The sequence below is a fragment of the Festucalex cinctus genome, chromosome 13 (genome assembly GCF_051991245.1).
Source record: "Festucalex cinctus isolate MCC-2025b chromosome 13, RoL_Fcin_1.0, whole genome shotgun sequence".
Taxonomy (NCBI): domain Eukaryota; kingdom Metazoa; phylum Chordata; class Actinopteri; order Syngnathiformes; family Syngnathidae; genus Festucalex; species Festucalex cinctus.
The window spans coordinates 781,206-805,467 of record NC_135423.1 but is presented as its reverse complement, the minus strand read 5'-3'; the positions used below and the strand labels follow the sequence as shown (position 1 = coordinate 805,467).

At 44.7% G+C, this 24,262-nt stretch overlaps 1 non-coding gene across 1 annotated transcript; it reads left to right on the top strand.

Moving 5' to 3' along the window:
• Positions 1–2,498: 2,498 nt before the first annotated feature.
• On the top strand, positions 2,499–2,639 carry LOC144000488 (small nucleolar RNA SNORA50). The gene has a single exon (XR_013278258.1). It is a non-coding gene; the product is annotated as a small nucleolar RNA SNORA50 (small nucleolar RNA).
• Positions 2,640–24,262: the final 21,623 nt, after the last annotated feature.

Here is a 24,262-nt window from a genome sequence, read left to right as displayed (position 1 = left end):
TGTTTTCCCCCCATATTTTTTAGACTTAACTGCGCCAAACGGAGACTAAAGGCTGAGTGATTATAGCCTGAAATTCAGATCCTGGTATAAATTGAGTCCTTTGACATGCTGGGGTTAAAAAAAAAATCTCTAAAAAAAAAACAATTTACCACGTCTTCTTAAATTTGGGGCTGTTTAGTTGAGCACAAAGTCATCAGTAGAATGAAATACTCAATTGTTGTCACTATACACGGCTGGAATAGCTCGATAAACAAATACATTGTACTAAATATTTTGTTAAAGTCAAATGGAAACAAAGTAGGATTGGGTTATCGTGAGTGGAAATCAGCATCGTGCAATAATTAGAGCGAACAAGCAGCAAACTGATCAAAGTTATGCATTCATAGCTGAGGACCTTGCTGAAGGCGACGGCGATGTGCTGCTGGATGAAGACGAAGGCAGAGATTCGGGCGGCTACTACGAGGAAGAGGAGGCCGAACCGGAGGTCGAGCCTGAGCCGTACGAGGGTCAGCCGGCGTCCGACTTGAGCGCCGACACTGACCTTCCAAAAGACGGCGCCGTCGCGGAGGCGGGCGTCAAGCTTGAGCCGGACGAAGAGGAAGGCGTCGACGTCAAACAAGGTGTGTGACAGTTAAATTCCAGACACGCCCTGGTTTCTGTTCAATTTAATGAGCGACAAGATAGACAATGTACAAATGCAATGAAATGCGGCATTGTTGAAGTGTTGTAATTTATGAGCCACTTGAGCAGATTTTGATTGAATTACAGGCAGTCCCGGTTTAAATGTTTTAAACTGTATATACGCCACAAACTATGATCCCAGAACACTTGAAAATATTGCTAATGCATATATTATCTTGAAAAATAAATATTTTGTAATGTTTTCAGGGGGAAAAATAATTTATTATATTAGTTAAATACAAAATAGAAAGCACTGAATTACTCAGTCGAGATGCATCACTTCAAGATACGTACTTCCTTGGCACCAGTTACTGCTTACGGTTCAAATGTGAATCTCTGAATGTGTGTTTGTCAATCGTGTCTATGCGAGGGATTACTGTATTTGTTTGAGGCTCTATTGGGACCGAGGCTGACCAAATAGTGTTTGTTGTCCCTCATAACAGAAACTAAAGGGGGCGTTAAAACGGAGGACACCCCAGAGTCGGCCAGCGATGCCGGGCCGACGGGCTCCGAGCCGAAACGTGGACAAGGTGGCAGCGGTCTGGCAGAGCAAGTGAAGGTGGAGTCTGAGAGGAGCGGGCAGTATGGCCGAAAGCGACCACACGAGGAGAGCAGGGGTTACAACTACTATGAGCACCGCGAGGAAAAGAGGTACTTATGAATTAATGAATTGTCCAAAAGCGAACGTATGAGGAGGGAATTTGATGGAGCGTTCTTTTTGAACCAATGTGCTCCCGTTTATTGCAGGGGAGCATTTACAAACCACCCCATGATTTGAAAATCCACCGAAAAAGTCAGACCTCGTACATTGACTTACTAGCGAGTTTAGTTCCGTGATCGGGCTTGAAGCCAAAAACACTCGTACCTCAGATCATCTTTCCCGATTGTAGTGAACGCAAATGCCATTACTGTACCAGCCCCACAAAAAAACTTCCCATTCTGTTCAGCACCGCCATCTGGCGGTCGATGAGTGACAAAATAGAACAAAAAGTACATTACATAATATTGTACTTAAAAGCTCATCATTAAATAGAATGAAAGACTTGACTAATGATCATTAAATGGGCATCGTGCTGTGCATTCTGGTGTGTACGCCTTGCCCATTTTGTATGGTATATATGTTGGCTGATTTCATTTAAAGCAATATATATGATATATTTTACTCATATGGCCAATCAGGCGCAATCAGTGGGGCGAGACTTGTGCTTTAGCTTCATTGCTGTTAGGGGTGTTCCAAATTATATTGACTTATGATATTACCGGTGTATTATTTATTTATTTATTTTTTTGGTGATAAAAGTTTAAATTGATTAAAAAAAACAAAACGATTGTACTAATCAGGATTTTCACCTGTCATGGATGGGTCTTGAACAGGGAGATAAACAAAATGACAGACGTGTCACAGGTCATCTGACTGCCATAAAATACAAAAAGTAGTAGTAGAAACAGCCAGGCTGTTAGCTTATGTGCTACCTATATTGCCTATTACCTATATAATGACTTCAGTCGCTTCATACACAAACTCGACAACACAAGCAATTTGCTCCTCGTTGTGTCCGGCAATCATTCTGTTTCACATGTCACAATCACAGAGTCCTTGGCTTGCTTGGTATTAACCACACACACACACACACACACAAGGGTTTGAGAGCATAGAGATAAAACGGGTGTTTCTGTCTATAAATATTTGCATTCCTGTCGTAGTTTTCCGAGCAGATCGGGGAGGAAATATCTCTCAACAAAAAACTACAGGATGATGTTTTTTGACATATTAGGTCATTTGGGTTTAGGCCCAGTTATTGCTAATGTAAGGTTTTTAGCACTGTCTTTGAACCCGTTTAGTCTGACCCGTGACCACTCGGGCCAAGCTACAGTGCTAAAGCAAATAGCAGGCTTGTTCATAACTGGAGCCTCTTGGCCATTTCTCCAAGTAGCTCTTTTAAAAGCAAGCCACAACTTTATATGAACACTGATCATCCTTAACCGCCAATCATATCTAAAGATAGCGTTAGGGGTGTTAAAAAAAATCGGTTCGGCAATATATCGAGATATTACAGCACGATTTTTAAACATCCATTTTTGATGGAAAAAATATTCAACAAACGTCTTACTTATGGTTAGAGTTAACAATATGTTTATGTTAATGGAACATTAAGTCTTAATATTTTAATTTCAATGTTGTTCAAACATGTCTGTTAAATTCAATGGCTCACAGTTATAAGGCTGAAGTTTCAGATCAATAATAAATTTTCATACAAATCTTACAGCGTACAAGTTTACTGATTAGTATTTTTTTCAAATTTGAGTAAAAAAAAAAAACAATCACAACAATCAACTTGTAAATTCGGATCGGGATTAATCGGTATTGAATCGAATCGTCGCCTATGAATCGTGATACGCATCGAATTGTGAGGTACTAGGCGATTCACACCCCTAGTTAGCGTGCTATCAAACTCTGACCCAGAGCTACAGAGGCTATTATAAAAAAAACAAACCAAAAAAAAAACCCGCTGACAATCAACCCAGCTCTTGTGAACCAATAACCTTGCTCTCGTAAGATGAATTCTCGCCGTATTTGTGAGTTCACAAACTCCGGAGACTACATCTTATGCCGAGCCCGTTGATTTCCAGGTTCGGACCAATCACAGCGCGGCATTTTGTTTGGGGCGGGACTTGCAACTGTGACGAAACCAGGAAGCCAGCGCCGACGCCGGAAGCTAACAAATAAACAAACCTAACATGGACGCTGCAATGAATTCTGTTCTCGCAGATTTGCTCATCGTTTCCTTGTTGAATAATGAACAGCGAGAGGCGCTTTGTGCTTTTCTAGCAAAATTTCGCCCGTGGCCATGATTGGTTAAAACAAACGTGTACAATGTCGCATCGTCCAATCAGTTCGAATTATTGTACAGGATGTCTGAGCAAATCAACATGGAGAGGCACCAGATGGATAATTGTGGAGCGCAATATCAGTCAGGCTATTGCCAGGTTAGCCAAGTCAAGGTAGCTCACGTCGCGTTTTACCACAGCCCAGTTTATCAGATGAATGCTGGGTCAGGTAAATATGGTGAACCGGACCCGGATTCCTCACATGAGTGGTTAACGTCTGGATCAACCGGGAGCAGCCAAGCCTCGTCCACAGATGCTCCTGAAAGTGAAGGTAAGAACTAGCTTGCGAGCTAGCTCTTTGTTTTTTTTTTTTTTTTTTTTTTTTTTTTTTTTTTTTTTATTGCTTTGTTGTAGGCATGGGCCAGTAATTTAGTTTCTGACGATGAGTTCCGTAAGCAAGTTACAACTTCAAATTTAATATTTTGAAATTTGTGTAAATAGCTTTCTTTCCGTTGCACGCAATCATTGCAGCGCGCTCTGCCTGCGGGGGATATGATAACAAAATGTGCGGAAATTCAAAGGAAGGGATTCTCGTCTGCCTGTCGGAAGACGCCCACGCTGAGGCGTGTTGGGGTGTCAGTTTGAGTCTTGTAATGCACTCGCACAGCAAAAATAGTGACCCCTTCTTATTTGCAGACAGTTCTCATTCCCTGCCAAGATTGGATGGCAACACAGCACCGTCTTTTTGACATTGCCGTGTTTAAAAACGACAAAGGCAGCAAGGAAAATGCACAAGAAGCTGCAGGAGCATCATCCTCCAGAATAGAGACAAAGAACTGCAGAAAACCAATTCAAGATCACTAAGGGAGAAAAAAAGACCCAAGATGTATAGATTTGTGGCTGCAGATGGATCATGTTTTTAATTTTTATTTTATTAGCATGTAACTAAATGGCCGCCTTAATACTCCATTGAGCAAATTTCCCATTATTGGTGGTTTCGATGTCATGTTAACTATTCAATTAAATTTTATATTGCAAAAACAAACTTGCATGTATATTTTCTTTAGGCTTAGATAATGCACTACCAATATGTTGAAGATGAAATCATTATTGACAGTTGTCTACCAACCATAGTTCGGAATTGCCCTCTAAATCCTTATTTGCTTTTTGTGTTGACGATGAAATCGAATGGGTACTCCTTTTTTTTGGGGGGGGGGGGGGGGTGTTTATAACCCAACAAGTGAAAATGAAATTATGATGGAAATGGTAAATGGAATGCACTTGCTTACTGTGCCCAAAGCGCTTAAAATGCCGAGCATTCACTTACTGAAAAGCGTTAACATTTTGGGATTTTTATATTTATTTATTTATTGCCGTGGATTAGCTGGTGAATTATTCCCCATCGTGTTTATTTTGAGCAATCAAAGCACTCCCCTCCCCTTCTCCCCTCTATCACTCCATATCTAATAAATGCATTACCGCAATTTAGCCACACTAGTTTATATACCGTACTGTAACATTTGTCACCAGTACTGATGTGACGGAATCTTCAATTTTCAGATCGTGCAACCTGCCAGGATCCCCGTCCAGTTGGCAGCCTGAAGAGGAAAGGTAAAATAAAAAAATATTTTTGTCTGCATTGCATTGCACCAAAAAACAATTATTTTCAAAGTAATATTGTGTATTTCTATTTTGCATGTTATGCATCAGTGATTCCAGTGCCGAATCTATTGACAGTGTGAACGAAGGTACAAAAAGAACCCTCCACTACTCACTACAGCAATTTTAAAAATGCAAGTATTTTTATGCTAGTTTCTTTCATTTACAGAACCGGCATGTAGCAGAGATCACGAGGATGATTGTAACTGGCATGAAGCCGACTGGCAACCAAATAAGTTCTCCTTCACCGCAACCCCTGGACCCCGGAGTACTGCCGCGGAGCTGGATTCTAACATGCCGGCTGACTTCCTGGAGCTCTTCCTAACCGACGAGCTGCTCCAGCAAATTGCGGATCACACCAACCTGTACGTTGTCCAGTGTTTTGAAGAGCCGTCCGAGAAGCTGCCATCGAGAAGTCATTTGTGGAAACCCTTGACAGTCTCAGACCTGAAAACTTTCTTTGGCCTCAATTTCATCACCAGTTATCTCATAAAGCCAACCATTTCACAATATTGGAGTTTGGACGAGGTAGACATTACACCCCATTTTGGCCAGACCATGCCAAGAAACAAATTTCAGATTATATGGAAGCGCCTTAATTACAACAATCATGAGTTCGACGACGGCACTGACAAAATGTACAAAGTCCGCCCAGTGCTTGACTACATTGTAGGGAAGTTCAAGGAGTTGTATGAACCAGGACAAAACATTTGCATTGATGAGAGTATGCTGAACTGTCGGGGGTGTGTATCCTTCAGAACGTACTGCCCCAAAAAAGCCGTGAAATACGGAATCAAATCGTACGTACTATGCGACTCGGCCACGGGTTATTGTTTCAATCTGGAGCCTGATCTCGGGGAAGCTCGTACTACGTCGGAGATCGTGTTCTCTCTCCTTGATCGCCTCCCGGGTCATGGTTATACACTCTATATGGACTATTCCTACAATTCCATAGCAATGTGTGAGCTTTTACTGGGAGCAGAAACCAATGTCTGTGGAACGCTGAAGAAGAATAAGGGAGAACCTAAAATCTTTAGGCAGGTGAGAAAGAGTGACATGAAGGCGGCGGGGAAATTGGTGCGGCACAATAAAAGGGTGATGGTTGTAGCGTGGCAGGACAAACGGATGGTGACAACTTGCCACGAAGATACAATGCAGACTGTTGACGTGTCGCATAAGGGATACAAAGAAGATGACCCCGGGTTAAAGCCACAGTGTGTTGTTGCATACAACTCCTCCATGGTTGCAGTGCAAAAGTTGGACAAAAACATGACTTACTACCCCTTCGTACGGAAGTCAACAAACTGGTCCATGAAGTTTGTCGCCTATCTGTTTCAAATCTGCATGTCGAATGCCCATGTCCTCTACAGAGCCAGGCACCCGGAGGCGTCGATAACCCTCTTGGAGTTCATTCGAAGTGTGGCCAAGTCCTGGACTGTGAAGCGACATTTGAGTCTGCAGGTCAAAAAGGAGGATGCCAATCTTGTGATTGTGGAGGTTGAGGAGTGCGCGAAGTCTGCGGTCAGGAGAAGGACAACGTACAGAAATGACCCGGACAGCAGGCTAGATGGACAGATTGGCAGACACAAGCTCGAAAACATGAGGAAAGCTAGCAGTGGCGAACACCCGCCAGGTGGATCAAGACGGTGCCGAGTCTGCTATCGCAGAGGCGTGCGCAAAGATACCAGAATGCGGTGCGCGGGCTGTTGCGTTGCCTTGCATCCGGGAGAATGTTTTACAGCTTACCACACAAAGCAGAACTATGCTGAGTAGGAGTGAAAACACACACTGCTTGTATTTGTGACGGTATACATATGAAATTGTAACACCATGGAAGTTCATCTTGCTTTGTCGAATTAAACGGTTGCACGGTTCATTTTGTTAATAAATGCTTGCCATCGAAATCCCTCTCTGTGTTTTCTTGTCTTGTATTAAGACCATTAAGATGTTTGAGGTGTAACTAAACTTAAACACGTATTTGAGATCAGAAAGTGTTAATCACGGTCATTTCTCAAAACGAACTCTTTTTGATGGAGTTTAGATATTGCGTTGCGTGAGCCACTGAACGTCATCCGTTACAGCCGGAATGCTGATTGTTCCAAATTTAAAAAAAACAAAAACAAAACATACACGCACATCGTACACTTCAATTCACTCTGTTAAATCAATGAAAACTGCGCAGCCAACCTCCATGCTTTCCACGGTTTGTATCAGAGAATTCTTTGTGCGTGCCGTTTCTTTCACTGCCCCAGCTCCTTGCGGGCTACGCCTGGCTACCTCAGCTTGCCAAACACGATGATGCAGTGTTCACTTTGCAACTGGTGTCAACAAGGTCCGAATCATCATCATTGTGGCAATGAATGAGCTGCACTCGTGATTAGTATCACCACGAAACGAGGAGGGGGAGAAAGAAACCATGCTAATTGCTAAGCTATCATGATAGACATGTAATACACTACGCTTGTCTCACAGGTCAAGCGTTATATAATAAGTCGAGATTTGTCTACCAATCGGATAAACTCTGGGTTCTTCTGCAGAAAACAAAAGAACAGAGAGAGAGACTTTTTTTTGTTGTTGTTGTTGTTTCTCTCCATTCTACTCTTGGTGGTTTTGTTTCAAGTCATGAAACAATATTCTGGCGTCTTTGAGGTTATCTAAAATTCTCAAAAGTATGGGGGTGCTGCACTGAAAGTTTATAAATATAATTGCTTCTTTTCTCTATTTTAAGGTCTCGCACGCCACAGCCGCCCGCGGAAGACGAGGAAGAGAACATTGATGACGCTCTTGTTACTATCGACACATGTAAGTGTAAAAGTGCTCCGAATAGTACATAATTTCTTTTTTTTTTTAAGGATATACTAACTTTAGATGGCCTGCTTGGTCCTATCTCAGACAACTGCGACCTGCACTTCAAAGTGTCCCGGGACCGCTACAGCGGCTACCCTCTGACCATCGAGGGCTTCGCCTACTTGTGGGCGGGAGCGCGAGCCACTCACGGGGTCACCTGTGGACGTGTGTGCTACGAGATGAAGGTAATTTGAAACATTAACGTCGCTGTCGTTCAAACAAAACAAAAAAAAAAGTGAAATTTATATTCATTTCTATGGCATTTATGGGTCGCTAACCATACTCACTTTGTGCTTTTCTACAGATCAATGAGGAAATTCCCGTCAAGCACCTTCCCAGTTCAGAACCGGACCCGCACGTGGTCCGAATCGGATGGTCCCTCAACAACTGCAGCACTCAACTTGGTGAGAAAATCTGCGGGCTGAAAATAACCATCAAAAAGAGAACCTCTATTTTGACATCCTTCCTATAAACTGCCTTTAATTCTTGTCTTAGGAGAGGAGCCTTTTTCCTTTGGATACGGAGGAACTGGAAAGAAATCGTCCGACTGTAAATTTGCTGACTATGGAGAGAGATTTGGGGAAAACGATGTTATCGGCTGCTACATCGTAAGTGTCTGCAACCTCTAACCTCAGCAGCTTTTGCCTAAAATTCTAACATCCGCAATGATATTGGCAGGACTTTGACCAAGAAGAAGAAGTGGAGATGGGATTCTCCAAGAACGGCGTGGCGCTGGGCGTAGCGTTCAAGACCACCAAGAAGGCGTTGGCGGGCCGCGCGCTCTTCCCGCACGTGCTGGTGAAGAACTGCGCCGTGGAGTTCAACTTCGGACAGAAGCAGCCTTACTTCCCGCCGCCCAGCGGCTATACCTACATCCACAGCGTTGCCCTGGAGGACAAAGTCAGAGGCACCAAAGGACCAGCCAGCAAAGGCGAATGTGAGGTAAGACGTGGGCTGCACGTTTTTGTTTTTACCTTTTGGCTGCGTCCAATAAAATAGCAGATACAACTATCAGTGGGGCATAGACAGAGCTCTTTTCATGAATAGTGAAGAAATAGGAGTAATTTTGCTCTCCCTAAATATGTGTTATTTCCTTGAAGAATAGTACTGTAAATGTGCCACACGTCACGAGGAGGAGGTTCCGCCTATATGTACGATGCATTCACCCAGTCATGGATACCAGAAGCAGCTGCGTAGCTTTCCCTGGTTATAGCATGGGGAAGACGATTAAAACAAAATTTTTCCAATAGAAATCTTTAGCGAAATAGCATAGTAAATTGTAGGGGTGTGAATTGCCTAGTACCTGACGATTCGATTCGTATCACGATTCACAGGTCACGATTCGATTCGATACCGATTAATCCCGATACGAATGGTCACGATTCGATACCGATTAATCCCGATACGAATTTATAAGTCGATTGTTGCGATTTTTTTCCATTCAAATTTAGAAAATACTATCAGTAAATTTGTACATGTACACTGTAAGATTTGTATGAATATATTTATCTAAAACTTGAGGCTTATAACCGTGAGCCACTGTACACAAACAGTTTGCAATCTGTTTCACATTTGAACAGCATTAAAATAAAAATATTAAGGCTTAATGTGCCGTTCATATAACATTCTTCCATGCTCAAGGTGTGAATCCTAAAAAAAAAAAAAAAAAAAAAAAAAAATCAAAAAAAAAAATCGATTCTGCCGATTATTGAATCGATTCGAGAATCGCGCGATGTAGTATCGCGATATATCGCCGAATCGATTTTTTTTTAACACCCCTAGTAAATTGTGTAACAAACAAGGTACCACTGTTTGTACTTTGCTAAAAGGGTAACGCTTGACGAGGTAATTTACTGCAAATCTTGGCGTTTTTTTGTGCTCTTTAACGCCTTAAGATGCTGGCCAAACGCCGTGCTCCTAAGGCTCCTAGCAAACAGCCTAAACGCCAGAAGAGAGTTATGACACTTCAGAAGAAGGTCAACCTCCTGGACATGCTCAAAGGAGGAAAAAGTATCGCCGCAGTATCCCGCCATTACGGCGTGAACGAGAGTACCGTACGGTACATCAAGAAGAACGAAACGCAGATAAGGAAGACGGTGGAAGCGATGATGTGCGGCAATGCCAAGATGGTCATGATTGTGCGTGATAAGCACATGGTGAGGATGGAGTCCGCCTTGGCTGTGTGGATTATGGACTGCTGGAAGAAGAGCATCACCTTGGACAGCAACATCATCCGTGAGAAGGCGAAGAAACTGTACCTGCAGTTCTCAAAGGAAGGTCTTGGCGACTCCAACGAAGAGGAGGCGGGACCGTCGGCAGTGCCGCGTATCGGTTTTCAAGCGAGCCTCGGTTGGTTGTTCCGCTTTCAGCAGCGGTTCAATTTAAGGAGTCTCTCCTTGGCAGCATCTGCCGACATGTCAGCGGCCGCCAAGTACCCAAAGACCTTCAATAAGTTAATTAAGGAAAATGGCTATTATCCAGAAAAGGTGTTTAATATGGACAAGACTGTCTTGTTCTGGAAGAAGCTGCCTTCCCGCTCATTCCTCGTGAAAGATGAAGACAAAAGGGCAGCATGCAAGGCACACAAGGACAGGCTGACACTTATTATGTGTGGCAACGCAGCTGGATTTATGCTTAAACCAGGTCTTATCCACAAATCTGCCAACCCTAGGGCACTCAAGAAAAATATTAATAATAATGTGTTGTCTGTGTATTGGATGCACAACGCCAAGGCCTGGATCAGCAATGCCCTGACCACAAACTGGTTTCTTCGGAGCTTCGTCCCTCAAGTCAAGGAATACCTCAGTAACTTGTGCATGGAGTTCAAGGTGTTGTTAGTGTTGGACGGCGCTGGCGGCCACCCGGTCAACTTGCATCACAAGGGCGTCCGGATCGAGTTCCTCCCTGCCAACACCTTCTCCCTCCTCCAGCCAATGAGCCAGGGCGCGATCCGTGCCTTCAAGGCGCTCTACACATGCAACACGTTCCATCACCTTGTGACGGCGATGCTCACAGACAACGAGTTTACGCTGAAGGGCTGCTGGCGTAAATTCTCCATCGCCACGTGTCTCACCATCCTCGGCCATTCTTTGAAGGACTTGAAGAAGGAAACCATTATTGCGTGCTGGAGGAAACTGTGGCCCGAGTGTGTTAAGGATTCCAAGGACGTCTCTCCTGAAGAAGTGCAGAACTTGGCTATTAATACGTCGGTGACATTAGCAAAACTGCTTGGCGGGGTAGGCTTTGAGGGCATCACAAAAGACGATGTCAGCACCCTCATTGATGGCCACTCCAGTCCCCTGACAGACGAAGATTTGGCAGATTTAACCAAGTGGGATAGTGAGGAAGAAGACGATTCATCAGGGACAGAAGCTGAGGAGGAAGAAGAGGGCCTGTCTTGGAAACGTCTGTCTGAACTTTTGAGGCTATCGAGGGAACTGCAAGAGAAGGCTGAAGCATGGGATCCTCTTCGGGTTCGCGCCATAACATTCTCCAAAGCCGTTGACGCTGCCATGGACATGTATAAAAGCCTCTTTGTCACCATGAAGCAGCAGAGGCAGCAGCTGCCTATCGTCATGTTTCTCAAGCCCGGAGAGCAAGCTGCGTCAAAGCACCTCTCGAAACCTCTGACGAAGACGAGCAACCAGAGGAAATGCCTTCATGATAATCTTTATTCATCAGATTATCGTATTGTCATTTTAAACTTCTTAGTATTTTTTTCACTTGCTCACATCTGACCACACTGTCATTGTGGATTGCTGCAGAGGTCCTCGTTCCAAAGCTCAAGCTCTTCAGGTCCGTTCACTGCCGGTCACTGAGGTTCGACTCATGACCGGCTCGAGGGACAATCCTACTTGTTGAGAACTTCTCCCGTTTATGAATGATGGAGACCTCTGTCCTCACCGAGGTCAAAGTAGCAGAAATTGTTTGTACTCTTCCTCAGATTCCCTTTTGTCTTCATTTTGGTTTGTGCTGGTAAACTGTTGACTGTGGAACCCAATGTAGGAGTCCATTGAACCGAATTTACTCTTTTTGGAATATGGTGGAAACAAAATGTGGGAAATGTGATCCGATGTAAATGCTCTCCTGATGTGATATATACGCTGTACATGAAAATGTGTATTCTATATTTTTATCGTTTTTGTGGACACTGCTACAATAAACGGCAGCATAACAGATGCCATGTGGTGGCATATATGCATGCTATGCATGTGTATGTGTTGGTAAAGGCAACACAATATGGGATGTAATGTGGCGGCAGGCTTTTTTTCTGGCTCAAATTGAGGCAGAGATCATCTGTTATACTTGAATACAAAATGAAAATATAAAGTGTATGTGTACCGCTAAACAGCATAGTTAATCACTGCTAACTCGGGTAGCAATAATATTACTGACTAATGGATAGCTCTCATCTTTTGTCACTTTCAACTGCAGCAGGCCTACATTTTGAAGATAGTGTCCATGCTTTCCTTTACCCATAACGGGGCGATCGGCCATTTCAAATTCATTTTAAATTACACTTAAAAATTAAAAGAAATTCCCCTCAAGTGTGCATGTTAGATCATACGGAGATTTAACAGCGCAGGGCTTATTGTGCTATTCAAGCGGACAACGCAGCTGGGCGTTAATTCGGGAAAAGGTGCCTACTTCCAGCGGAGGCTTCTACTTTGGGTGTGGTTGTTTCCAGATTTTGATGATGGTGGGCCTCCCCGCCTGCGGAAAGACCACCTGGGCTATCAAGCATGCAGAGACCAACCCTGAGAAGAAGTACAACATCCTGGGCACCAACGCCATCATGGACAAGATGAAGGTCAGTCAAGTGCGCCAAGCCTGCCCGAAAAAGTACTCATCCAAAATTAATTTGTCATTTTGTGTGAATGCTACAAGTTGGCAGGGTTCAGTAGTTGAATTATTCACAAACCACCTACGCTTGAACCTCATCACCTGTGTTGACTAGTAGGCATGTAACGATATCCGAACATCACGATATGAAGGTCACGATACGATAATTATCATGATAATGTGGGGGCGTTGGCGATATTTAAAAAATGCCTATAACCCACCTACAATCTCTAATAACAATATTGAGGCACACATTGATCGCTTCACAAACAAATTAGGTTCCCCTTCATCTGACAATTAGCATAGATTTTAAACAAAAAGGCCAAAACATCCCTAATGAAAATTAAATAGCACTAATAAACTAGCCACTAGAGGGTGCTAGATCTGCACAAATGATCAATCAACTTGCCTTTTTTTTTTTTTTAACAGATGTTCCTTTTAAATATTGTGAACATGACGACGATATTGTGACAGTTTTAATATCGCGATATCACGATATTGGCCTTATCGTGACATCCCTATTAACTAGCATATATAAGCTGTTGTGAACGACCACATGGCCAAACGAAGACGCACACTAGCATTTTACGCAAACAGTATTAGGTAATTATTACCTTTTGGCCCTTGCACTCTGATGAAATCTTAAGACATCAGTACAAAATTAATAGCAAAGTAGCCGACTTTTAGTGGCTGCATCCGTTGTGAATCAGAAACGTACTTTACTTTGGATGCCACCAACAATACAGGACTCTTAACTCTTTGACCGCCAAAAACGTTTAATAACGATTAGTAAAATCACAATGTATGCCGCCATAAACGTTAAATGACGTCATCTACATTTTTTTTTTTTTTTTTAAATCAATGTGAAGTGCAACGGCTAAGTGCAGCGCTGCCTGGTCAATGGGGTGTGGAATCAAAAACACAAACTAACTATGGCCAGCGGATGGCAGTATTGGCTCTTTTCCAATGTGCCGCCGGTGTATGAAATAATCTGATGAATGCTCGTAATTGGCTGGCACTTTTTTTTTTTTTGATAACTTGTGGCAGTAAAAGAGTTAAAACAGATGGAAACAAAACTCAGTTTAATCCACCAGATGATGCTAAAGATGTATATTATTAGAAATGTCACAAGGTTTTTTTTGTTTGGTTGGTAAGATGAGCATCCTACGATTTCTCTTTTTTTTTATTTATTTTTTATCGCGGACCTGTATTGCGCAGATGATGGGCCTGCGGCGCCAGAGGAACTACGCCGGCCGCTGGGACGTTCTGATCCAACAGGCCACGCAGTGCCTCAACCGCTTGATTGAGATCGCCGCGCGCAAGAGGCGCAACTACATCCTGGACCAGGTAGCGTACCGGCAGCCGCGCGCGCGCACACACTCGTTAACACTCAGCACCGTCAGTCAATGATTACTCTCTCTAATGGACTATCTATTTATTTTTCAGGGGGGCTCTGTGTATTGTAGAAGTAGTAGAAGCGGCATTGAATGTCACCCTCTTTTTGTCACTTTGCTTGTCTTGTATTGTAAACGAAAAGTGACAGGATATTTACTCCATGTTGTCATCCCTCGCTATATTTACGTTTTTTTGCACTTGTCATAATACAATACTGTTTGTCTTGTGAACTGCGACAACGTACAAGTAGACCATGACTTTGTAAAGATGTTGAGAAACAAGTAAGCTCTGACTCTGGTGAGTAAGAAAAACACCTTCTGTTGCTAAATACTAAGAGAGAGCTTTTTCACTTTAAAAGCTATTTTTGTAACTAGAAGTGGAACTGTTGAGTGTGTGTTTTAATGAATTGACCCCCTAAGGTAAGTAGCGACTAACAAGAGTTGAGATTTTCAGGTCTGCGGGATCGGGGGCAGCGAAAGGTAGGTAGGGTCAGATGGCGACGTTGCCACGGAGACGTGAGTATGCGCAGGTAAGTTGTATCTGTGTTGTCGTGTCAAGTGGGACGAGAGCTCCTTGGGAAACCCGGTAAGTCTAGGTAGGTGTCGGTCAGGGGTTGCGGGGGAGACCCACTGCATTAACGCCAACTGACTCGTCCTAATATTTTTTAATGAGGGCTTATCGCGGGATCGTTATCACTGAATTTTTTTATTTTTTATTTTTTTCCCCAGCAGCAGATGAATTGCGTCAATTTTTCCTTTGTCTAGGGAAGCGTTTTGATATAATTACGGACTTACCTGGCATATTGTGTCTTGTAACTATTCATTGCTGCTATGCTGTTTTCTGCTTACTAACACTGGCGTTTCTTACATTTCGACTCATTCAATACAAACATTTGCGTGCTTATACGCCTCATTTTCTCTGAAGTGGTCCTGTCGTCAGACACCGTGCCATTTATTTCGACATTTATGTAAATAAATACACATAAATGATGTGCGTTCCACACCGGTTTCGCAAAAAAAGCTTGTAGAATGTGCAAAATTCGTATCGGGAGTGTCAAATACGAACTACTAATTGTTCACTTTAAAAGTCACAGACATCGATATTAAATGATGAACATGAGCTAGTTGGACTGATAATGTCTTTGGCTATTGTTTATTTTGACGCATTTTAGTTTGTGGCGTTTTCAGCTGTTTGTTGTAACCTGACTTCGGAGTGTGGCGCAGTCCATCAGTTTTATGCTAACGCAATAGCAAAGTCTTATTTGCAGTTAATATTTGTCAAGTATGTTTTGTTTTGTTTTGTATGCCGCTCTGCGAGATTGTTTATTAAAGTACCCACCTAAGTGGGGTGAAATTCGTTCTCTATATTTGCACGGAAGATTGCGTTTTGCACGGGACAGTCGTCAATTGAGGCCCAAATCAGAATATCGAGCTATCGATTGATATTATACCGTATATTGCATCATTTATTGTTGCCCACTAACATCCACACTCCCCAAAATCATGTTTGATCACGAATTTAACCATTTTTTACTCATGATTTTTAATCAAGTATTTCATAGGTGTTGTCACTCTTGAGGTGACCTGATGCTGTGAGAACGAGAGTTATGAAACCTCTCAGTTGAATTGTCCAATAGAGAGAAGAGATCTGCATTCTCTGTTTTCATCCCTGAAGACCATTTAGGGACCATCCAATCGTATCCATTTGTTGGCAAGATGCTGTTTTGTAATTGACCAAATTTGGACATGGGAGGTTTCCCTGGACGGCAACGCAGCAGCGTGTTGCGGATTTGACTGTAGATGTCTTCTCGTCTGTTAACAAATCTGGTTATGAACTCTCTTTAAATCATTTTGTCTTCTGAAAGAATCATTTACCGGCCGACCATGCGCTGAAATCGATCTGTCTACTCCGAAGCAGCAGAGCATAAATGTAGCGGCATGTCATACAGGTACTTGTATTTCATGACATCTAATTGCGTGCCAAAATGTCCTATGGCAAGAATCTAAACGTTAGAGGTGCAACGATACAGGTAGCCCACGGTGCGGTTTGTACCTCCGTTTTTGGGTCACGGTTTCAGTACGCGATTTGTGCATAAAGAGTAACTATTTTTTTCCCATAAAAAAAATCTCTTTATTTTGCTTCTCAGCAAAATTGCATTGTGCAATGAGTTTTAACACTTATGGGGGTAGTATAACATATGTATACATAGTAGTAATAATAATAATAAGAATAATATACAAAAAAAATCTGTGTACATCAGGGCAATGATGCTGGTGATGCTTGTTCGTTGTTGCTCTTGTTTCCTTGAACCACCTTTGGCGCGGGAGCGAATTGCTGTGGGATCTTCTAACTTTTGCCACATAAAAGTGGCCATTCTTCGAAAATGTTCCTTGTTCCTAGCCATAACCTTAAACTTCAAACGTGGAAGAAAACCGAAAAAAAAAAAACATGAACATTCATCAGTCGTTTGAGCTTTTTCCATGTGTACTGATTAAAGCAGCTATTTCCTACTGCGTGTGTGGTCATTGAACGCACCATTGCAGAATGTGAGCGTGTTCTTGCTTTTCGTTTATCTGCGATAAATATTATTTTTCTTGTTACAAAACCTTATTTCTAAAACTCAAAAACACGTGTCTTCTTCTTCATGCAAATGTATTTTATTGAAAAACACGCAGACTCGCGGCAGGGGATATTTTTATTTATTTATTTTTTTGGGGGGGGGGGGTCGGATGGAGGCGACGGGGCGCTTGGTTCTTTGAAGCACTCTGTCGGTTGCCGTCATTTAACATTACTCTCGCGGGTCTCCGTCGCCTTCATGTGCGTGTTCTGATGCATTTTATCGGATGGTGTTGACAGGGCAGTGTGCGTGTCCGCTTTCCAGTGTTGAGGTGCGCTGCAGTGGTTGCAACGCTCCCGTTCAAAATGGCTTCACGAATGAGACATGTTACAAGCAACGATTACAGACAGAACAATTTCTGTTCTCCGTTTTCACTCTCTCGTCATCGTATTCGATAAGGAAGCCGAAATTATTCCACACCACTTCTTCAAACTTTGATCTGCCAACTCGGCAGCTCGCGCTTGTTTTTCCACTTCTGTGTGAGGGGGTGAGCGTGCCGAACCGCAACACTGATTGGACATTAGCTCGTGGGGAGGGCCCGGCTGGCGGACCGAAAACTCGCGGTCCATAAAGGGCGTATTGTCCTGCGCAGGGCGGTCCAAGACTGAGAACCGTTGCATCCCTACTAAACGTAATACTGTTTTTTTTCCCCCCCCCTTGCTTTTATAAAAAATTTGCTCACCGCCATACGCGACATGCTAACCAGCTAAGTTCACCGTGCTGAGTTTAATTTGCTCAAGTATCTCCTCGGCATAGTAACATTGTCTCATTTTCATCCGTCTTTTCTCACCTATTCACCTGCTCAGCGCACTAACATGACTCAGAATCAGCATACAGTACGATTGAATAAGTGATGATTACTTTGTGGGTCCCCCCCCTTCCCCTTGTTGGTCTCGACTGAATGCTTGGGCAGCAGACGTCGCAGGTAAGCCTCGCGAGCGACGCGGCCTGTAGCAGCCGAGCTAACGTGTAGCCTCATCCCAGCCAAACAAACCTGTGTCACTTGATGATTGCAGGGTTCCAGCTTCCCTTTCCAGCGGAACGCCTTTGCAAGTAAAACAATAACAAACAAGCTTCTACCTCTTTCTTGTCGCCATTGCTAGACAAATGTATATGGATCAGCAAGGAGACGAAAAATGCGCCCTTTTGAGGGTTTTCAACGCAAGGCTATTGTAATTTGTCCCACGGACGAGGATTTTAAAGAGCGAACATTAAAGCAAACCAATGAGCAGGGGAAGGATGTGCCCGATCATGCTGTGTTAGAAATGAAAGGTAGGACCGCTGTGGCTGCAAGCAACAAAAACACCAGATCTACTTTTTTGTTTTTGTTTTTTTGTTTTTTTCTATGTGTCAAAATCAAACTTGGAAGATGCCCCCTGTTTTCTCCCCTTTTCCCTCTCTTTCCAACCCCCCACCAAGTTATCACAACTGGACATATTTGTTTTAAGTCGTGATTATTATTTTTTTTTCCCAATGTGCGCTGCAAACTGAGGTGGCATCCTCATTCCAATATAATGTCAGTTATCGTAATCCCCAGTAAATTGGAATTCACCCATGCACATTTTTTTAGTTTTTACTGCCAACCGGGCGTTATGGATCAGTGGTCTCGTGGTTGTCCCCAACCTAATGGTTGTGGGTTCAATCCCCGGCTATTGTGACCATGTCGAAGTGTCCTTGAGCAAGATAATATGACATGTCATCAGTGGGTAAAATGAGGAAGTGGTGGTCAAGCGCTTTGAGTACCTAAAAGGTAGAAAATCGCTACACAAGTGAAAGACGGTTTGTGACGAAAAACTCGTCTTTTTTTTTTTGTTGCACCATTTCTGAAAAGAACTAATATAATCAATGTGACAAAACGGAAAACAACTTCTGAAAGCCTCAATAACAAATTCACAAAAAAAGCTATCGATGACTAAATAAAGTACATGGCTTATTTCCGTAGCGCAAAACCGTTTGGTTCGGAAAACCAGTTTTCATTTCAAAGATGCAAGTGCATAGAATCAACAATTAAAAATATTATCCAAGCATTGCATCGCCTTTTATTGGATGATATATCTTTGAAGAAGGTACAATAGTGACAAGTTGGATGTAAAATGACAAGAACAAGAACCTCATTGCACTCGCTAACCTTATTGAATTGAATCATAATCCCGCTGAATCAACCGAATCGAATCGTTGGGCCTTTAAAACCAAACCGTCCTTGAGTCTTATCACACCCAGGGATCGAGATACGCTTCGAATTGTCATTTATTGCCAAGATGCAGATCTCTTTGCAGCCTGTGCCAGCTAATTTGTCGGGCAATCAGAGAAGGAGCTCATCAAGTAGCAGACGGAACGATGGCATTGAGATGTGTTGAGTAAAAATGAAGCTAAGCTAATTTGAAGACACTTTTGGACCAGATTTTCTATAGGCATTATAGGGGGGGGGTAAAAAATTCTTGGAAAATCTGGTCATGTTTTTAACTAAGAAGCTACAAAATACGAAATTCGACTGAGAACCAAGCATTTGTCAGGCACTTATTTAATTTATTATTTAAGCGAATATTAAATACGTCTCGTGAGGATAAGTGTTTTGGAAAATGGATGGATGGATAGATGTCCGATATTTTTCTGTTATTTTTTATTTATTTTTATTTTTGGCAGTCCCTATGAAGTACTGTGATTTCCATGCACTTTCCGGTTGCTCGCCTTGGTTTGCAGAGCTCTTTCCTAGCCCCGCCCCCCCAAATCCTCTCCCCTCCTGTGTCTGTTTCCACAAATGTTGCCTCCTTGGAGGGAATGTTTGCGCCTTGTCACGTAATTTTTATGCTCTTCCCGCCTCCTCTGCGCGACACTAATTTAGTCTCCGCTTTGTTTTTTTGTCTTTTGGTGGTGTGGCTGCTCTGGTCCTCACTGCGTCCCCCTCCCCATCCCCTCTCCCTCCTCCTTCCTCCCCCGACCACCTAAAGCCAACTTCACCCTGCCGGAAGCGTGCGACTTCCTGGAGGGCGTCACCTATGTCGAGCTGCAGCGCGACGATGCCGAGAAGCTGCTGAAGCAATACAACGACGACGGGCGCAAGGCGGGCCCGCCGCCCGACAAGCGCTTCGACAACCGGCAGGGCGGCTACCGCGGCCGCGGCAGCTTCCCGCGCTACGACAGCCGCGACGCGCCCCGCGGAGGCGGCGGGGGCGGCTACCAGAACCGCAGCGGCGATGGAGGATACAGAGGTAAGCCGTCTTCCCCCGTAGGAAATAATTTTTGATTATTTTTTTTAAACATATTCCAGGGTCAAACTGTTGCCATCAATGTTTGAAGTAACATTTTAATTCTCACCCGTTTTCTGCGGTTCGCAATGCACGCCCAAGGGTAATTACACATCAATGTCAGTCTACAGCAAGGGGGCGCTGCTGCGTAAAATGTCAGCCCCCTCGTATGTCTGACAGTCAAGTCGACCGTAGAATGACAAACCCACCGAAATTGCATTTTTGGCAGGCTACAATCGTGGAAGCTACAATCAGAGCCGTTGGGGTGGCAACAACAACAACAACAGCGGCGGTGGCGGCGGCGGCAGCGGCTACCGTGACGGCGGCTCCGATTCCCGCTCCGGCTACCGCAGCCAATCGTCGGGAAGCAACTACAACCGACCGGCTCCTTACAACAAGGGTGGCTACAACCAGGTAACCCAATGTTAGTTCCAGTCAACCAAATGAACTGTTGACAAATTCAGCAGCGTGCACACGTTTTGTGCAAGCTAACCTCAGCTAGTCGCTGACAGTCTCACCTATCCACGCTTATCGGCTTATTTTTGTGATCTTTCTAAAACGCCCTAAGATGCCACAAGAAGGCGCCGAAGACCCGCCTAAAAGGAAAGTAGTAATTGGTGTCAAGTAAATGTGTTATAATACATTTTAGTTTTATGTAGCACTTTTCTGAACACTCAAAAACACTTCCGTTTTTTTTTTTTTTTTTTTTTATTCATGCACTACCACGCTAACGTACGCCAGTGTGACAGACACTGGAGGCAAAGTGGGTGAAGGTCTTGCCCAAGGTGCAAAGTGCATTTTCATACTATGAGACCTTTAAGCCATATTCATTATTCCTGAGAAGTACATTTTTAGTAGTTCACTGTTAGTTTATATTCGGAATTTTTAGTACTGTTGTTGTTGTTTTTTTTCCCACTGTTCATCATTCTTATGCTTTAAAACTGGCAGTTTGAAATCAATGTGAAATTGTGATATTGATTGCATTTTTTTTTTTTTTAAATACTCCCCTGTTGGCACATGGTCGCTGTTCTGTTTCAACATGTCCGTGGCGCAAAAAAAAAAAAAAAAAAAAACTGTTGCGGACGACTGCTCCAGCTTAATGCTAACACGGCGATGTTGCGGTTCTTTAATTAAGCAGCAAACTGAGCATAAATGGTGATTTTGGATTTTGTTTTAATTCTGCATGAATTACTATGGGATGTAAATAACAACACGACTTTTTTATTTTTATGAGTGGGGGCGGGAACAGATAAATGGCGTTTCCATTCATTTCAGTGGGAAAAGAAGATTTGAGATGTGTGTGTTTGGAGTTATGGCTGAGGATTCAACTCTTATTTCAAAGCACCAGTGTAAAAGTTTGCCAACACTTCACAGCTTGAATGCGGCGGCCACTTGTTAAAACCACACTATCGAAATTGTATGCTAGTTAGCACAACGCACAACATGTGTATATATATATTTCCATTTCACAGGGAGAGGGGAGGAGTCAGGTGTGGAACCACTTCTCAAAAACGGCGACAGGCGTCGGATGCAACTACTGCGACGTGGTCGTTAGCCAAGGCTCCATCAAAGGCAAAGCAAAGAACACCACCAATTTGTGGTCTCACCTCCAGCGAAATCACAAGGAGGCATTCGATGACGCGCACGCTCGAGCCGCGCTGGCCAGGGAACGAAACGCGCGGCTGGCGCCATCCGTCGTCGCGCAAGCGCTTGACGTCGCGAGCGCGCGTGCGCCCAACGAGCCGAGCTCGCGAGACGCGGACAAACTCGTCGCGGAGATGATCGCGACCGACGTCCTGTCGTACTCGCTCGTGGAGGGCGTCGGATTCAAACGATTGCTAGCGAAAATGGAAGCGGGATATAAACCCAAGAGCGCAAAGCACTTCCGTACGCAGGTCATGCCTGACGTGCACGCGCGAGTCGTCGGGAAGATGAAAGAACTTCTCTCGGAGCACAACGCCGGAAGCTTCATTTCCTTCACCGCCGACTGTTGGCCGGGTTCCGACGACGCGCTCATGAGCCTGACGGCGCATTTCATCGATCAGCACTGGAAGAGGGTCCAACTCGTACTCGACGTCAAAATCATGTCGGGGTCCCACACGGGGGATTACATCCGGCAGGCCTTTCCGACCGTGCTGCGAGAATGGGACATCGACGCACGGCGCGTCCACTTGGTGCTGGGGGACGGCGCCAGGCTGGCGCACATCCCTGAACTGAGCTGCGTCGTCCGCACGCTCCAATTGTGCATCGACGACGGGCTCAAGGCGCAGAGGACGGTGGCGGACATGTTGGCCAAAGCGAAAACCATCACCGCGCACTTCGCCGGCTCGGCGGCGGCGCGCCAGCGGCTGGCCGCCATCCAGGAGGAGGAGGAGGAGGAGGGCGACCCCCAGGCCGCGCCGACCAAATGGAACTCGACGTTGCGCGTGCTCCGATGGATGCTGAAGCGGAAAAGCGCCGTCGCCACTTACGCCGACGACCACGGGCATTTTGCGCGCCCGACGGCAGAGGAGTGGGATTTGGCGGCCAGCCTGGTCGAGACCCTGACGCCGCTGGAGGAGGTCAGCGGCGACCTGAGCAAAGCGGGCGCCTCCGCCGCCTGCATCATACCCAACGTCAGCGCGCTGAAACGGCTGCTCAAGTCGGAGGGCGCCGCCGGCTGCCGGCTCCAGACGTTCCGCAAGACGGTGCTGGAGAGCCTGGAGAAGCGTTTTGCCAACGTCATGCGATCCAAGCAGGCGGTGCTGGCGTGTCTGCTGGACCCGCGGTTTAAGGGCCGCCCCTTGTCGCCGGAGACCCTCGCCCTCGCCGCGGCGTGGCTCGCCGAAGACGCCGGCACGCCGGCGCGGGACGCGCCGCAAAACGGCGGCCGGGACGGCGCCGAGGGAGTCGGCGGCTTGCTGGACAGTCTCTTGGACGAAATGCTGAAGCCGGCCGGTCTGGACGAGGCTCCCAGGGGCATCCTGGAGGACCTGGACGCGTACCTGCACCTGCCGGTCATCGACCGAAGAAGAGGCCAGCCGCTCAAGTTTTGGGACCGGAACTCCGGACGCTTCCAGGGCTTGTCGCTTCAGGCCAGGCGTTACCTCTCGTGCCCGTCGTCGTCTGTGCCCAGCGAGAGGGCCGGCAGCGCAAACCACCAAAATTATGACGACAAGTTTGGCTGCCTCAAAGGGGAGGACGTCCAAAAACTCTGCTTTCTGCATTATAACCTGCCGCGCTTAAATTGGCAGTATTGAGAGCAAAACGGCAACACCGGGAGAATTTTTTATTTATTTTTTTGATGTATTTATCTAAAGTCGCTGTTTTGAGATACGAGTGACCCAACTTAAGAATTTTCCCTGGCATGAGCTGTCTTTGACTCACGAGAATGAACTTGAACGATCCAGAAGGTCCAGCGAGTGAATTGTGCGGCGGCGCTCGTCTGCAATTTCACGTCGCTTTCTCACACTCAATCTGAGTGGGGTCCCTCAACATAAACCCTTTATGCTAGATCCCAATTCCCAGCTACTGCCGGTCCAGAACTCGGGGGGGGGAAAAAAAAAAAAGTGTGACTTGCGTAAGAAAGAGTATCTGGGGTGTTTCAAACGTCTTCGTTGTCTTCGTTGACAGAATCTTTTTTTTTTTTCCCCCCCAACATTTAAGTTTTGAATTGTAAGGAAAGTGCCTTTTTCTACATTGATTTTTTTTTCTTTTCTTTTTTTGCTGCACACCTCTTCGTCATTAGTAGTTTAGATACAGTAGAGAATGGTTTATGTAGACGGGAAATGTCTGTTTATGGCGACCTATTTTTTGGGGGGGGTTTTTGGGTCGACTTATCGACTTTGTTGTCCTTGTTGCCCCCCCCCCCCCCCGGCCTGAAATATAACAGCCATACATTCTTTATCCTCTGCAAGGAGGTGAGCGGTCTATTCCGTTTGTCTTGTGCTGCCCCCAGGAGGCAAGTGTGGGCAAGTCACACTCGCTGTTCACTTGATGCGGTCAAAAAGTGTAAAAAAAAAAAAATTTGAATTGTGTTGCGTTATATAATGTTTGTTCTGTCATTCAAAACTATATTCCATTTTTGTTTTCCGGCGAGGCTGGAACGGATTAAAGTCAAATTGATTTCGATCGGGAAGGAGGATTTGAGATGCAAGTGCTTTTGAGT